General features: G+C 44.5%; 1 protein-coding gene across 3 annotated transcripts in view; it reads left to right on the top strand.

Annotated features, from left to right (window-relative positions):
• Window positions 1–8078: 8078 nt before the first annotated feature.
• The window catches only part of FOXJ3 (forkhead box J3), a 149400-nt gene continuing 142918 nt past the window's right edge, over window positions 8079–14560 (top strand). Inside the window, exon 1 of one of the 3 annotated variants that reach the window (XM_069588265.1) lies at window positions 8079–8367. The gene's annotated coding sequence lies outside the window, so the exon portion shown is untranslated. Of the gene's footprint in view, window positions 8368–8725; window positions 8951–14560 lie in introns of those variants that run through there. The other 2 variants (XM_069588264.1, XM_069588280.1) reach the window with 2 other exon arrangements.

Here is a 14560-nt window from a genome sequence, read left to right as displayed (position 1 = left end):
CTTCTTAAGCGAACAAAGCAAAGAAAAACAGGAAAATAATAGAATGGGAAAGACTAGAGATCTCATCAAGAAAATTGGAGATATCAAAGGAACATTTCATGTAAGGATGGGCACAATAAAGGACAGAAATGGTATGGACCTAACAGAGGCAGAAGATGTTAGGAAGAGGTGGCAAGAATACACAAAAGAGCTATACAAAAAAAGATCTTCACGACTCAGATAATCACCTAGAGCCAGACATTTTGGAGTGTGAAGTCAAGTGGGCCTTAGGACGCATCACTGCGAACCAAGCTAATGGAGGTGATGGAATTCTAGCTGAGCTATTTCAAATCTTAAAAGATGATGCTGTGAAAGTGCTGCATTCAATATGCCAGCAAATTTAGAAAACTCAGCAGTGGCCACAGGGATGGAAAAGGTCAGTTTTCATTCCAATCCCAAAGAAAGGTAATGCCAAAGAATACTCAAGCCACCATACAATTGCATTCATTTCACATGCTAGTAAGGTAATGCTCAAAATCCGTTAAGCTAGGCTTCAGCAGTACATGGACTGAGAACTTCCAGATGTGCAGGCTGGATTTAGAAAAGGCAGAGGAAACAGAGATCAAATTGCCAACATCCATTGGATCATAGAAAAAGCAAGAGAATTCCAGAAAAAACATCTACTTCTGCTTAATGGACTATGCTAAAGCCTTTGACTGCGTGGATCACAACAAACCGTGGCAAATTCTGAAAGAGATGGGAATACCAGACCACTTTACCTGTCTCCTGAGAAATCTGTATATGGGTCAAGAAGCAGCAGTTAGAACTGGACATGGAAGAACAGCCTGGTTCCAAATTGCGGAAGGAATACAACAAGGCTATATATTGTCACCTTGTTTATTTAACTTATATGCAGAGTACATCATGTGAAATGCTGGGCTGGATGAGTCACCAGCTAGAATCAAGATTGCGAGAAGAAATATCAACGACCTCAGATATGCAGTGATACCACTCTAATGGAAGAAACTGAAGAGAAACTAAAGAGCCTCTTGATGAGGGTGAAACAGGAGCGTGAAAAGGCTAGCTTTAAATTCAGTATTCAAAAAACTAAGATCTTGGCATCCAGTCAAAGTGGAAACAGCAACAGATTTTATTTTCTTGGGCTCCAAAATCACTGTGGAGGTGGTTCACATATACAGTCACTCCAAAATGACTGTAACCATGAAATTAAGAGATGCTTGCTCCTTGGAAGAAAACCTATGACAAACCTAGACAACCTGTTAAAAAGCAGAGACATCACTTTGCTGACAAAGGTCTGTATAGTCAAAGCTATGGTTTTTCAGTCGTGTATGGATGTGAGAGTTGGACTGTAAAGAAAGCTGAGTGCCAAAGAATTGATGTTTTCAAACTGTGGTGCTGGAGAAGACCCTTGAGAGTGCCTTTGACTGCAAGATCAAACCAGTCCATCCTAAAGGAAATCAATCCTGAATATTCATTGGAAGGGACTGATGTTGAAGCTGAAGCTCCAATCCTTTGGCCACCTGATATGAAGAGTCGACTCATTGGGAAAGACCCTGATACTGAGAAAGATTAAGGGCAGGGGAAGAATGGGATGACAGAGGATGAGATGGTTGGATAGCATCACTGACTCAAAGGACCCGAATTTGAGCAGACTCTGGGATATAACAAAGGACAGGGAAGCCTGGACACTGCAGCCAAGAGAGTCACAAAGAGGACGTGGCTTATTGACTAAACAATAACAGCAGCAACAAGGCTCTGCGTTAGTCAGGACAGGCTCGGTTACGCTCCAGGAGCAACTCCCAGTTTCCAATGGCACTATCAGCAAAAGTGAGTTTCCTCACTTAGGCTGAGTGTCATTCCCAGGTCAGCTTTGCTGCATGTGGTCTTCCCTCTAGGACGAAGGCAGATGGATCACTGTCTGTCCTGAACATTGCTGGTCATCAGGGCAGCAGGAAAAGAAAATGAAGTGAAGTGCTCTGACTCAAAGCTTCCAGGTTGACGCAAAGCTTCCACCTGGAGGTGGCTCATCTATCCAGTCGATCACATTTCACTGACTAATGCAAGTCACAAAACCAAACCTGCTGCTGAGGGAGCGGGGGAAGTACAATCCACCCTCCCAGAGACACAGGAAATGTTTGGGAACAATAATGTTTGGGCGCGTTACCCTTTCTTGATTGCAAAACAAACAGATTTTTAGCCTCCTGCCCCCTCTCTCAGCAAAGAGTATTTGGACTGTGTTTGTTTCAATAGGAAAAATGAAGAGAATTCTTTGGGATTTTTCGTGTAGAGGTTCCCACCTCAGCTGTGTCTCTGATAAGGTTTGAAAGGTTTCCTGAAGTGGTACTTGGATGAAATACACCCTCCTGCAGTGGCTAGCACCGAGGAGGTTACATTTCTCATATTAATGTAAACTGACAGGTTAGAGGGTCTTTGAAGGTGAGACTAGAGGTTACATTTCTCATATTAATGTAAACTGACAGGTTAGAGGGTCTTTGAAGGTGAGCCTAGAGCCACAGTCCTAGGTTCAAATTCCCACTCCATCACTCTCAAACCACTGAGCGTTTGTTTTCCCCCTTCTTTAAAATGGGGATGACCCACCTCATAGTTTTGCTCTAAGGATTAATTGAAAATATTGGCAAAGGGTCTATCACATTCTTAATCACACAAGAAACAATAAATATTAGCCACTCCCTACAACTATCCCTCTAGCATTGGGGTTTCTTGATCATTCTTATTTAGCCTATCAGACATGGAGAGGTAAATAAGCTCACAATTTGAAATCAAATAGTTTCCTAAATATCATGTTTGTACCCAAGTTTCAGGATCCTTTGGGCAGCAAATCTTGGCTGCTCTTTCCTGCTCACCAGGTTCCTTTCCTTCTATGATTTCAAGAGATGCTCCTAAGTCACTGGAAGCGAGGAAGGTTCCTCTGCCCCCACTCCACTTGAACATCTTCTGACTCACCCTTTCTAGCATCACCCAAACTTCATCTTCACCATTGCTTGTATGTAATGTATGTACCTTATTTAATTTTTGCATTTTTTCTTGTTTGTTCAGCTGTTTCAGTGCCCTTGTGTCTTTCACTATGCTTTTAATTAGGTCGGTTGATTCTGAGAATGGAGGGAAGCCAAGGTTTAAACCAGGTGGTTACAAGGAAGATGGTTGGAAGGAGGGTATGCGGGAGGTAGGTGGTATGAGCACACTAGTGTAAATTCGTTGCTAAGAAAAAAGATTTAGCCTTCCACTTTCTATTGGTGAGATGTAGTTTAAGTTACTCCTTTGTTGTGAGAATGATTAAGCAGTAGAGTGTTGGGAAGGATCACGTTTTGTCTTAGTGATAAAATCTGAGGTTAACACCAAGCTCCTAGAGGGCAGGAACTTAATTTATGGATGGTTTACATAGAGCGATATGGTCTAGATTCATGAGTTAGCTCTTTTCATTAGCCATTAGTGTTTAATGACCACTTTTAAGATTGTAATTTCTGCGGCCCCTACTTTTCTTGTATCCACCCAATCCCTGACTTTGCACAGGCTTTCCTCTACTCCAAATTTTCTTTCTTTACCCTCAGCGCTGCTTCTGTCTCAGTGGCAAACTCCTACCTATTTATTCAGACTTGGCCTTAATCTTACCTATGAAATTGAAGCTCTCTTTGGTGCTCCCCTCCCCAACCAACCTGACAGAGTTAAGTCTTGCTTTTCTTTTGTTCCTGTGGCACAAGTACAAATCTCTGCAAACTGCACTGGGATTGACTGTTAACATATCTGTTTTTCCAGAAGCCTAGGAGCCCACTGAAGGTACAGAATTTACTTATCCCCTCTTGACTCCATAGTGTTCAGCCTAATACCTGTTATAGAGTAGTTGCTTGATAAATGGTTATTGAATGCTATTTAAGTGTGCATAGTGACCAACACCAAACACCCAAGTATTACCATTAAATAGCAGTTAATGGTGCTAAAAGCCTCCCAGTAGCCTCTGTATAGCTTTTTTAAAAAAAATCTAATACATGAAATATAAAGCATTATATAAAGATACCCAGGGAATCTGGAAAGCTCCTCCAGGACTGGGAATGATGAGAAGGGCTCTCCCCGTTTGCAGGTCTCGTGTGTGTGCTAAGTCGCTTCAGTCGTGTCTGACTCTTTGTGACTCTATGGACTGTAGCCCACCAGGCTCCTCTGTCCATGGGATTCTCCAGGCAAGACTACTGGAGTGGGTTGCCATGCCCTCCTCCAGGGATCTTCCTGATCCAGGAATCGAACCTGTGCCTCTTTTATCTCCTGCATTGGCAAGTGGGTTCTTTACTACTAGCATCACCAATTCATTCCTTATTTTCCGCTTTTGTTATACAATAAAGAGGGAGAAAGGAGCAGGTAAACCTCATTTGTCTAATTGGCTGTGGGTCATGTGAATTGTTGAACACCCTGCTACTGACACACTGCCAGTGCTGAATTAAGGTTTTGTAGCTTGGAGAAGGAAATGGCAACCCACTCCAGTGTTCTCGCCTGGAGAATCCCAGGGACAGAGGAGCCTGGTGGGCTGCCGTCTATGGGGTTGTACAGAGTCGGACACAACTGAAGCGATGTAGCAGCAGCAGGGCTATGCCAGTCCAGTTTGGGATTTTCTTTCAGGAGATTTATAATCAAGGTAAGGCTGGGAAAAGAGTGCAAACAACGCAAAACAGTAAAACCTCTACCTCATTTTTCTTAAGGTTCATCCCCTGAGTTGGATACCATTTTCTTTCTGAGGGCTCTCCTGCTCCACACTCTCCCTTCCAGGCCACTCTCATCTCTCAAGACTATGGACTACTCTCTTCTGCGCCGACACTCGACCTTGTGCCTAGTAGTAGCTGTCTTTGGGGGCGTTTGTTTTATGGTAACTTGTGCATGATCTCTTTTGCTGTGCAGCTATGGTTATTTTTCCTATTTAATACACCTGGAAATAGAGACAAAGAGAAACTAAGTAACTTGATGTAGGCAGGTAGGAAGTAAGATGTAAAACATGAGGCTGAACCCAAGTCTGCATTCCAATCTGAGCTTTAAGCTTTTCCTGCCCACCCCTGCTTACCCTGCCCCTACTATTCCAGAACCACCCCCCTCCATGCTATGGTCCTTACAACTTTTGGGGGGGTGGCGTAGGGGATAGGGTGGTCCTCAGCCTTTGACATTCTGGAGCCTGTGATTCTTTCCTTCTCAAACACTGCCGATTACCAAGCCCTCAGTCCCATTCTGGCAGCTATCCAAAATGTCTTTCTACTCTTTTATTCCATCATTTGGCTGACTCAACTCAAGTGGCTCAGAGAGATCCCTGGTTTGAGGACCTTGATTCCAAGTCTCAGGTTAAAACCTTGACTATTGGTCTTGTTTTCTTCCTCTGGCAAATAGGGATAATCCCATTTTTGCCCATCTCCTTAAATGCATGACCCAGACTGTACTTTAGTAACTTTCTGCTCATAGCACCACTCAGATGATAGTGGGCTTCTGGGAAGAAGACACATGTTACCTGTGTTATCAAGGATCCACCCAGTGACCCAACAAAGAACACGGAACTTTCAACTCCCTTGGCAACTTGGTAGAAGAGGGAATGTCTACTCTGTCAGAAAAACTGGCAACGATGGCCTCTTCTTCAGGATACTATTTCCCTTATCACAGTGTATTGTAATTACTTATCTGCTTTCCACTACACTGTGAGTTCTTAAAATATAGAAACTGTATCTTATTTAACCTACTCACTGCTAACAGTTTGGTCCAAGCTATTATCCTGCACCTGGTAATGGAGCCTCTGGCGTCCATCAATGTCCACTTGCTATCTACTCTTAGCACATAGCCAGGGTGATCTTCTGAAAGCATGAATCATATCATATCACTTCGCTGTTCCAAGCCCTGTAGTGTAGTGTCCACTTTAGCCAAGATCCTTACAATGGCCGACAAGACTCCACTCTCTGACCTTATCTCCCATTCCTCTTTCATTTGCTTACCTGGTTCCAGTTGTCCTGGCCTCCACTATCTCTAACATTTCCACAAATACTTTCACTTCAGGGCCTTTCCCCTAGCTGTTCTTTCTGCCTGGGACACTTTTTTACATGACTCACTCCCTAACCTCTTTCAAGTTTCTCATTAAAGTCACCTTATGAGTTGGGTTCTCCCTGATAGTTCTATTTAAAACCTCATTCTGTAAAACTGGAATTGGAATAAGCTATTATGAATCTACCTTTATTTTTCTTCCACTAAATCTTCTTAAAGAAACTATAAAGGACTATAAAGAAAGCTGAGTGCTGAAGGATTGATGCTTTTGAACTGCGGTGTTGGAGAAGATTCTTGAGAGTCCCTTGAACTGCAAGGAGATTCAACCAGTCCATCCTAAAGCAAATCAGTCCTGAATATTCATTGGAAGGACTGATGTTGAAACTGAGACGCCAGTACTTTGGCCATCTGATGCGAAGATCTGACTCATTTGAAAAGACCCTGATGCTGGGAAAGATTGAAGGCAGAAGGGGAAGACAGAGGATGAGATGGTTGGATGGCATCACTGACTCAATGGACATGAGTTTGGGTAAACTCTGGGAGTTGGTGATGGACAGGGAGGCCTGGGGTGCTGCAGTCCATGGGGTCACAAAGAGTCGGACACGACGAGCGACTGAACTGAAGTCTTCTTTGCTACCCCTTTTTTTTGTTCTACATGTCTAGATTTTTTGATGTCCCCCCTCTTTTCCTCTAAATATTTTATCTCCCTCCCTTTTGCCCCAACACAGATCTAATGTCATTCATCTGTATTCATGTATCAGTCTTCTTGATGAAAGAGGTGAGGCATGAAATAGGAAAATATGAGTTCTCAACTGAATTGAAGCTGAAAAGGGAGCTGGACTCAGAAGATACTGAGTTTGAGTCCCAGTTCTCAGCTTCATCAGCTGTAAAGATGAACACAGGAGTTCTAACTGACGGACTTGGTGAAAACACTGAATGAGAGGGCAAGTGAAAGCACCTGGTGTCTGGTCTCTACCAGTGGCAGAACCCTGGCCTATTGTTCACTGAAGCCCCCTGCACCTAACATGGTCCAGTTGAAGTAAATGAACTAATTATTGATGAAGAAATGGTTGATGTTAAAAAAAAAAAAATCCCACTTTTCTTCCTCCTCCAGATTTTTTCATACCTCTTACTCAAACCTCTTGCTGCTGCTGCTGCTAAGTCACTTCAGTTGTGTCCGACTCTGTGGGAGCCCATAGACGGCAGCCCACCAGGCTCCCCTGTCCCCGGGATTCTCTAGGCAAGAACACTGGAGTGGGTTGCCATGTCCTTCTCCAGTGCATAAAAGTGAAAGGTGAAAGTGAAGTCACTCAGTCGTGTCCGACTCATGACCCCATGGACTGCAGCCTATCAGGCTCCTCCATCCATGGACTTTTCCAGGCAAGAGTACTGGAGTGGGGTGCCATTGCCTTCTCTGATACCTCTTACCCTGGTCTATTTTTTTTCCCCTCCACAGCACTAAACACCTTCTGTCATACCAAATTCTTTTCTTGTGTTGATCATCTTTCTATACTTAAGATGATAGCTCCAAGATGGAACGGTATTCCCACCCTCTTCCTGCTTCTAGTCACTGATCCAACCCAAACACTAAAATGAGGTCTGACAACCTGATCAGCAAATATTTGTTGGATGGATGAGTGAATCTTTTAATCTTCAGAATCTTGCTGGAATCTTAGGTATAAAAGGCATATAGGAGTAATTTGAATCCTCAGGGCCTAGTACTGCTTGGTAAATGGCAGGTGTTCAATGTTTGCTGAAGTTATTGGGTACTCAGCTCTTTACCTGCAGTCTTTATCTGATTACCACAAGACTACGTCCGTCAAAAGATGTTCCCAAGGTCAATTCACCCAGGCCTCTCCTTTTCATCTCATCCAACCAACCTAGTATTCATCTAAGTTATCTGAGTTTCCAAATATTGAACACTTACTGCGAGTTCAAAAGCATACTTGGTGCTCTATGTGACTAACGCGAAGGAAGCAATAGCAAATAATAAGATGTCTGAATGTAATTAAACGTGAAATTACAGGGCAGATACTTTAGAGAAAGACTGACGTAGAAGTACATTCCAAAGTTCACAAGACGCCCAACTACTCTTCTAAATGCTCCACCTGTTGATAGCAAGGACCATAACCTGAGCAGCTGCTTAACAATCAGAAGGGCCTTTAGTGTTTCATCTCCTTTGTTTTCAAGAGAAGGAAACCAAGGCGAGGCACAGGAGAGGCCCCAGCAGAGAGATGGGTCTAGAACCCGGGACGTGTGGCGTTCTGGAAGAAGAGGTGTCCTCAAGGTCCAAGGTGCCTTTGCTGGGGCCGTAGAAGCCGCGGTGACCGGTGTCCCGGAGAGGCTAAGGTACCTGTTGCTACGGTGAGGTGAAGGGAGCTTGGGGGAAAGTCACAAGGCGCCCTTCCCCCGGGACACAGGGTCCCGGAGTCCCTGGGGAGGGTTCAAGGCGGAGGTTCCTCTGGTCCTCAACTAAAGGGCCGCCCCCACTGCCTTCACTCCCTGGCCGCCACTCTGAGGGACAGAGAACCCGCTACTCCCCGCCTCAACAAGTCGCTCGGAGCTGTCTGCGGCTGCCTGACACCCGCTTCACCGAAGCGGGGCCTCTCTCGGAGTCCCAGGGTACTATTTGCCCCAGCGGAAGGATCTCGCGCGCATAACCGCGGCAGTGACCGCAGAGGGGCAGTGACGCCGCCGACGCCGTACCGGTGGCGCAGCGACGTCGCGGGAGGCGGGGGCGGGGGAGCTGGTCGGGAAGTAGTTCCGGGTGCGCGGCCCCGGATGTTGGCTGGTCCCGCTGCCGCCGCCGCTCTCGGCGCTGCTCCGGGCCTCAGCGGCTCGCACCAGGCGCCGTTGGGACGTTTCCCGGGGGGCGGAGACGCACACAGCGGCCGGGGGCTCGGCCGGGCCGTCCCGGCCTGCGCAGCCTGAGGTGAGCGCCCGCCGCCGGGGCGGTAGGGCTGGGGCGGCGGGCGAGGAGGCGGGGCCGGGGCATCTCCCGGGACGGAGGCAGGGGCTGCCCTCCGCGAGACGCCCTCTCCGTTCTCTCAGCTGAGGCCGCGTCGCGGGGCGGGCGGCGGGCGGCGGGCGGGGCAGGGGGCCTGGGCCCAGGCTGAGGCCCGGCAAGCGGCTAGGGCTGGGTTCCTCCCTCCCCCGCGGCGCTTCTCAGCTGCTGCTGCCCCTCAGCAGGGAAGCGGCGGCTCCGCGCCTCCTGCCCCTCCCCCAGGCGGGGCCCGAGGGAGCTAGACGGGATTCCCGGGGGCGTCGAGTCCGAGGACAGTGCCCTCCGTCTTCTCTCCGTGACCTGACCCTGGCCTGGGCTAGTCCCCCTTCCCCAGCGCGATGCAGCTTCTTCCCTTCAAGCTCCGGGGTGCTTTTTGGCGGGCGAGGCGGCCAGCATCTCGCGCGTCGGGGGTGCCCTTCGGGGTGGGGAGGCCCGTGCGGGGGGCCTATGTTCCCACCCATCCTGTCGCCGTCCTCTGTCGGCATTGGGCAGAGGCAGCAGTTCCATGCGGACGTGTTGCTGTCCTGTGTGTGTTGCATCCTGCCCACGTGGTAGGGTGTCTCCCCCACCCCCCAACCCCCCTCCAGTTTGCAGCTGGTGAGGAGGGAGGTTAAAGCGGGCTGGTTTTTTCCTCTGTGATTTCCTCCGGGTGGCGTGGAAGGTGTTAGGGTCAATTTGCTGTGCCGAGGCCGACGGCTGGTCAGCTGGAAGAAGCAAGACTTGTACTCTCTGAGATTGAGACCAGTCAGGGACTTAGTTTCATTGACATTTTCCCCTCTTCCTTGAGCTGCTCTTGTTCTTTTCTCTACAGTTTAATCCTAAACAGAAGAATAAGCTCTAGATGCTGATGCATTGAGGTGTATAGTTTTCACTTATCCGTTGTACTTTTTTGTGTATGGTTGGCAAAGATTTTTCTTTTCTGTATTGTGCAGTCCACGTCTCTCTTGTTCCTGGTTGGATTCCTGAATGAGCTGAGTTGGATTGACCAGGGCGTTACAGATTGATGGGGCATCTGCCTTGTCTTTTTCTGACATTTATTTTTTCTTTCTGTTTTGTTTGCCAGTGAAACAGGCGTGCATGTCATGGATATGTTATATGCATAACTCTTGCAAGGCAGCACTAGATAAGTTTCAGTGAGTCACTCATTTCGTGGGTGCTTTTTTATTTCACTTTCCCTCTCTTGCTATTGAGTATCATTGTACTCTTTGGTTTTTGAAACGTGTGTTTTGAGTAATTTCTTTTCCTTAATGTCTCTTCCAGGTTAAGGTTTCCATCTTCCTATGTTTTGCTCTTTTATGGCCACAGATTGCTCCCTTAACAGGGAACAGGCCACAGTAGCAGTGAAGGAAGCCTTTTATTTCTCCTAGGCTAGAAGCAGATACTTACAGAGGAGCAGTGAGCACCTCTTCATTTTTATGTTTGGGTAGCATCTAGAGATTTGATTGAATTTTTAATTTTTTTTTTTTTTTTAGGTTTCGGTTTTCTTTTTGTGTTTCTTGAAGTTAAGATGAATCTTGTTTTTGGTTTTGTGTTGCTGAAGATATGAGGGCTTCCTCATGCTTTTATTAGGTATGTTTTTGGATGAGGTCGGGTGATTTCGATGATTCTCTCTCTTTTTTTAAAAAAACTGGTACAATTGTTAGTATAGTCTCCTTCTGTGTATGTAAAATGAAAATACTTAAAGACAGATTCTATCTGCCCTCACTATGCTAAGTATGGGTGGGGCAGTGGAAGATGAAGAGTGTTCTGATACATTCTGAGGCATATTTATTAAGTCAGTATTTGTGTACTTCTGCAAAATACTGTGCTATATGTGAAGTAGTCTATGTGCTATGTATGAAGAGACACAGGAAATAAAATATGCGGTCTGCTCTCACTTTTGTTGGGGAAAGAACGTATAACATGCATTATTCAGAATTCCATACATCATCAAGCTCCTAGTTGGGATAACAGTGCAGCCAAAATCAAAGGTATAAAGTGAGATTTGGAGAAATTGAAATTTTCAAAAGGCAAGAGATGTATTCCAGGAGAGTGAAGGGGTATTTACCAAGACATACACTGACAGTGTATCAGTACAGAAGATATCAAGCAACTTGATTGGCATAGAGCATCTTATTGGTGAATTATAATAATAAATGAGTTTAGGCTTGGTAGAGTAGGTATTGATGGAGGACCTTATTAAGGATATATAGTTTAATTTGGTGGGGTACTACCGTGGGTTCTAAAGATTGGGAGTAAGATGAAGCATATTATTCCTGAGGAAGATTTTCATAATTAGTTGAGCATTCTGGAGGAGGGAGACTGACTAGAAGGCTCTTGAAAAATTTTAGGAATAAGCTGATGAGGGTCTGAGATAAAATGGTGATGTTTGGAATAAAACAGTAACTAGCATTTATAGAGTACTGAATGCCAGGTACAGTGTTTTAAACTATATACATGTATTTAACTCCTAAAATCTTTATAATAAGGTGTTGTTATCACTATGAAGAAACTGAGTTACAGAAAGGTTTAGTAATTTGCCCTAAATCCCATAGAGAGTAAGCAGCAGAGCCAGAATTTGAATCTAGGCAGTTCTACCTTTGAGCTTATGCATTTAGTCTTTAAATTATACTGTCCTGTGAAACAATGTATAGAATATATGAGAGTGTATGTTTGAGTAAAAATTAATTTGAACTTAGTGATATCTGGATGTGTGTCAAGGGAAGAGGGCAAATTAAACATTAAAAGATTAAAGGCTAGAATTTTGGGAGAACGGCTGATAATGATGAGGAAATTAGGAAAGTGTCACTATAAAGATAAATGAGCCAGGGTGGGTAATGGTCAACACTTAGATTGTATACAGTCAATTTTTCAATAAAAGATTAGCCTCCTGCAACTCCTGATGGTCTTTTCTGCTTGCTGGTTTGACTCTGGAAGGGTAGACTAGTTTAGTATTAGTCTAAGCAAAACAATTAGAAAAACAGATCTGCTCAAAAGAAAAAATGTATAGGAATTATTTTGGTTGAGCCATATCACCGCTTTCCAACCTTAGCAAAGATAATCAAGATTTGAATCCTGTAGTGTATCACTGTAAGATGATATGAAATGTAGATTGTATATTAAGCAGGGCTGTATTTGGTAGTTAAAAAAAAAAAAAAACATGAGTAGATGAGTGTTGGAAGGTTAGTAGTATGATGGCGAAAGAGCTTTGAGGTTTGGAACTGTGGGTGACATTATAGGCTAATAGATAAAGCATTTCTGAGAAGAACCAGAAAGTACTTCAGTGCCACAGAAGCCAAGGATAGGAAGGGTAATATGGTTCAGTTCAGTCCAGTTGCTCAGTCGTGTCCAACTCTTTGCGACCCCATGAATTGCAGCACTCCAGGCCTCCTGTCCATCACCAACTCCCGGAGTTCACTCAAACTCAAGTCCATCGAGTCAGTGATGCCATCCAGCCGTCTCATCCTCTGTCGTCCCCTTTTCCTCCTGCCCCCAATCCCTTCCAGCATCTGAGTCTTTTCCAGTGAGTCAACTCTTCACATGAGGTGGCCAAAGTACTGGAGTTTCAGCTTTAGCATCAGTCCTTCCAAAGAAATCCCAGGGCTGATCTTTAGAATGGACTGGTTGGATCTCCTTGCAGTCCAAGGGACTCTCAAGAGTCTTCTCCGACAGCACAGTTGAAAAGCATCAATTTTTCGGTGCTCAGCTTTCTTCACAGTCCAGCTCTCACATCCATACATGACCACTGGAAAAACCATAGCCATGACTAGACGGACCTTTCTTGGCAATCTCTGCTTTTGAATATACTATCTAGGTTGGTCATAACGTTTCTTCCAAGGAGTAAGCGTCTTTTAATTTCAAATGCAGACTTAAAGTTCAGAAACAATGATCGTTATGAAAAGACTATTGAACTGGGACCAGGAGGTGATTTGTAACCTGAGAATTTTGAAAGGAAGGATAAGAGATTCCATATCTTTTTTTCTACAGAAGGTGTTGTAGAGATGTTATGGTCTGGTGTGGTAATTCTTAGTATTTCTCCTAATGTTTCCTTCAGTCTCATTCTTGTCCACATGTCAGAGCTGCTCAAATATTAGAAAACTCACTTTTTTTCTTTAAAAAAAGAAACAACCTTGTGCTCTTAAGCCACTGATTTTATACTTGAAAGGTTCTCTCAAACTTATTTTTCTTTTTTAAAAAGTTTTATTGACATTCACATACTATACAGTTCACCCATTTGAAGTGTACAGTTCAGTGGCTTTTATTTTATTCACCAAATTGTGCAGCCGTCATCACAGACATCATCTCAAAAGAGAAAGTCTGTGTCCATTGGCTGTTACTGTCCATTTCCCTTTCATTCCCCAGTCCTAAGCAAGTGCTAATGTACTTGGAATCATACAACTCATGGTCTTTTGTGTCTGACTTTTTTTACTTAGCGTAGTGTTTCAAGGGTTATCCATTTTTGTATTGTGTCAATGTCTCATTCCTTTTTATTGTTAAATATTCTATTGTATGGGGGTTCACAGGTGGTGCAGTGGTAGAGAATCTACCTGCCAGTGCAGGTGATGTGGGTTCAATCTCTGGGTCAGGAAGATCCCCTGGAGGAGGAAATAGTAACCCAATCCAGGATTCTTGCCTGTAAATCCCATGGACAGAGGAGCCTGGGGGGCTGCAGTCCACGGGGTTGCAAAGAGTTGAGCATGACTAAGCATCAGCACAATTAATCTTCTGACTCTGCCGCCTTTTATTTCTCTACTTAGCAGTTGATGGACATTTGAGTTTCTTACTCTTTTATCATTGTAATCCTCACCCTGTCAACTGCATCCTGCTTATGGCTTTCTTTTCGATTGTAACCTCTGCTATGCATTCTGCTAGGCGCTGGGGATATGGCTCGTGAACATTCATTTAGTGTGTTTTTGGCTTACATACGTTTTCTCATGTGTTATCTGTGTATCAGGCAACAGCCCTGTGAGGTAGGCAGAGTGTTTTTTAAGGTGAGCAATTTGAAGTTTAGATTAAGTGACTTGCCCAAGATGAAGTCAGTGATGGAGCAATTAGATCATCTTAGTGCATGTCTGTTGCTATTTCCACTGCTGCTCTTCTAACTTAAAGGAGCCTCATGTGAATTACTGGAGAATTAGGTTGGAAAATCCCGTTGCTTAGGGAATGAGTAACTTAATGTTAAACTTCAGGATTTAAAATGAGATTTTTCTTATTGCATTTTGTCACTTGTGATTTAGATAAGTCATTTCATATTTCTGCCTTTCTTTCAGAACTTTACCGGGGATTAATGTGATGATGATGATGATAGAGGTAGTGATAATAGCTAACATTTTCTGAGGCTTTACTATGGGCTCCAAAGTGTTCTGACTATATTTATTATTCATATATTCCTCACAACAACTCTGGAAGGTAGATCTTATTATTACCAAAATTTTACAGATGATATAGGTACAGAGGTAGGTAAATTGGCTAAGGATATGTAGCTGGGAATGGAAACAGCCAGGATTTAAACCCCTGCAGGACTCAGTGACTCTTAATCACTGCAGTGTGCCGTTACTG

This window comes from Ovis canadensis, chromosome 1 (genome assembly GCF_042477335.2).
Source record: "Ovis canadensis isolate MfBH-ARS-UI-01 breed Bighorn chromosome 1, ARS-UI_OviCan_v2, whole genome shotgun sequence".
Lineage (NCBI taxonomy): Eukaryota > Metazoa > Chordata > Mammalia > Artiodactyla > Bovidae > Ovis > Ovis canadensis.
This window is presented reverse-complemented; position numbering and strand designations above follow the sequence as displayed.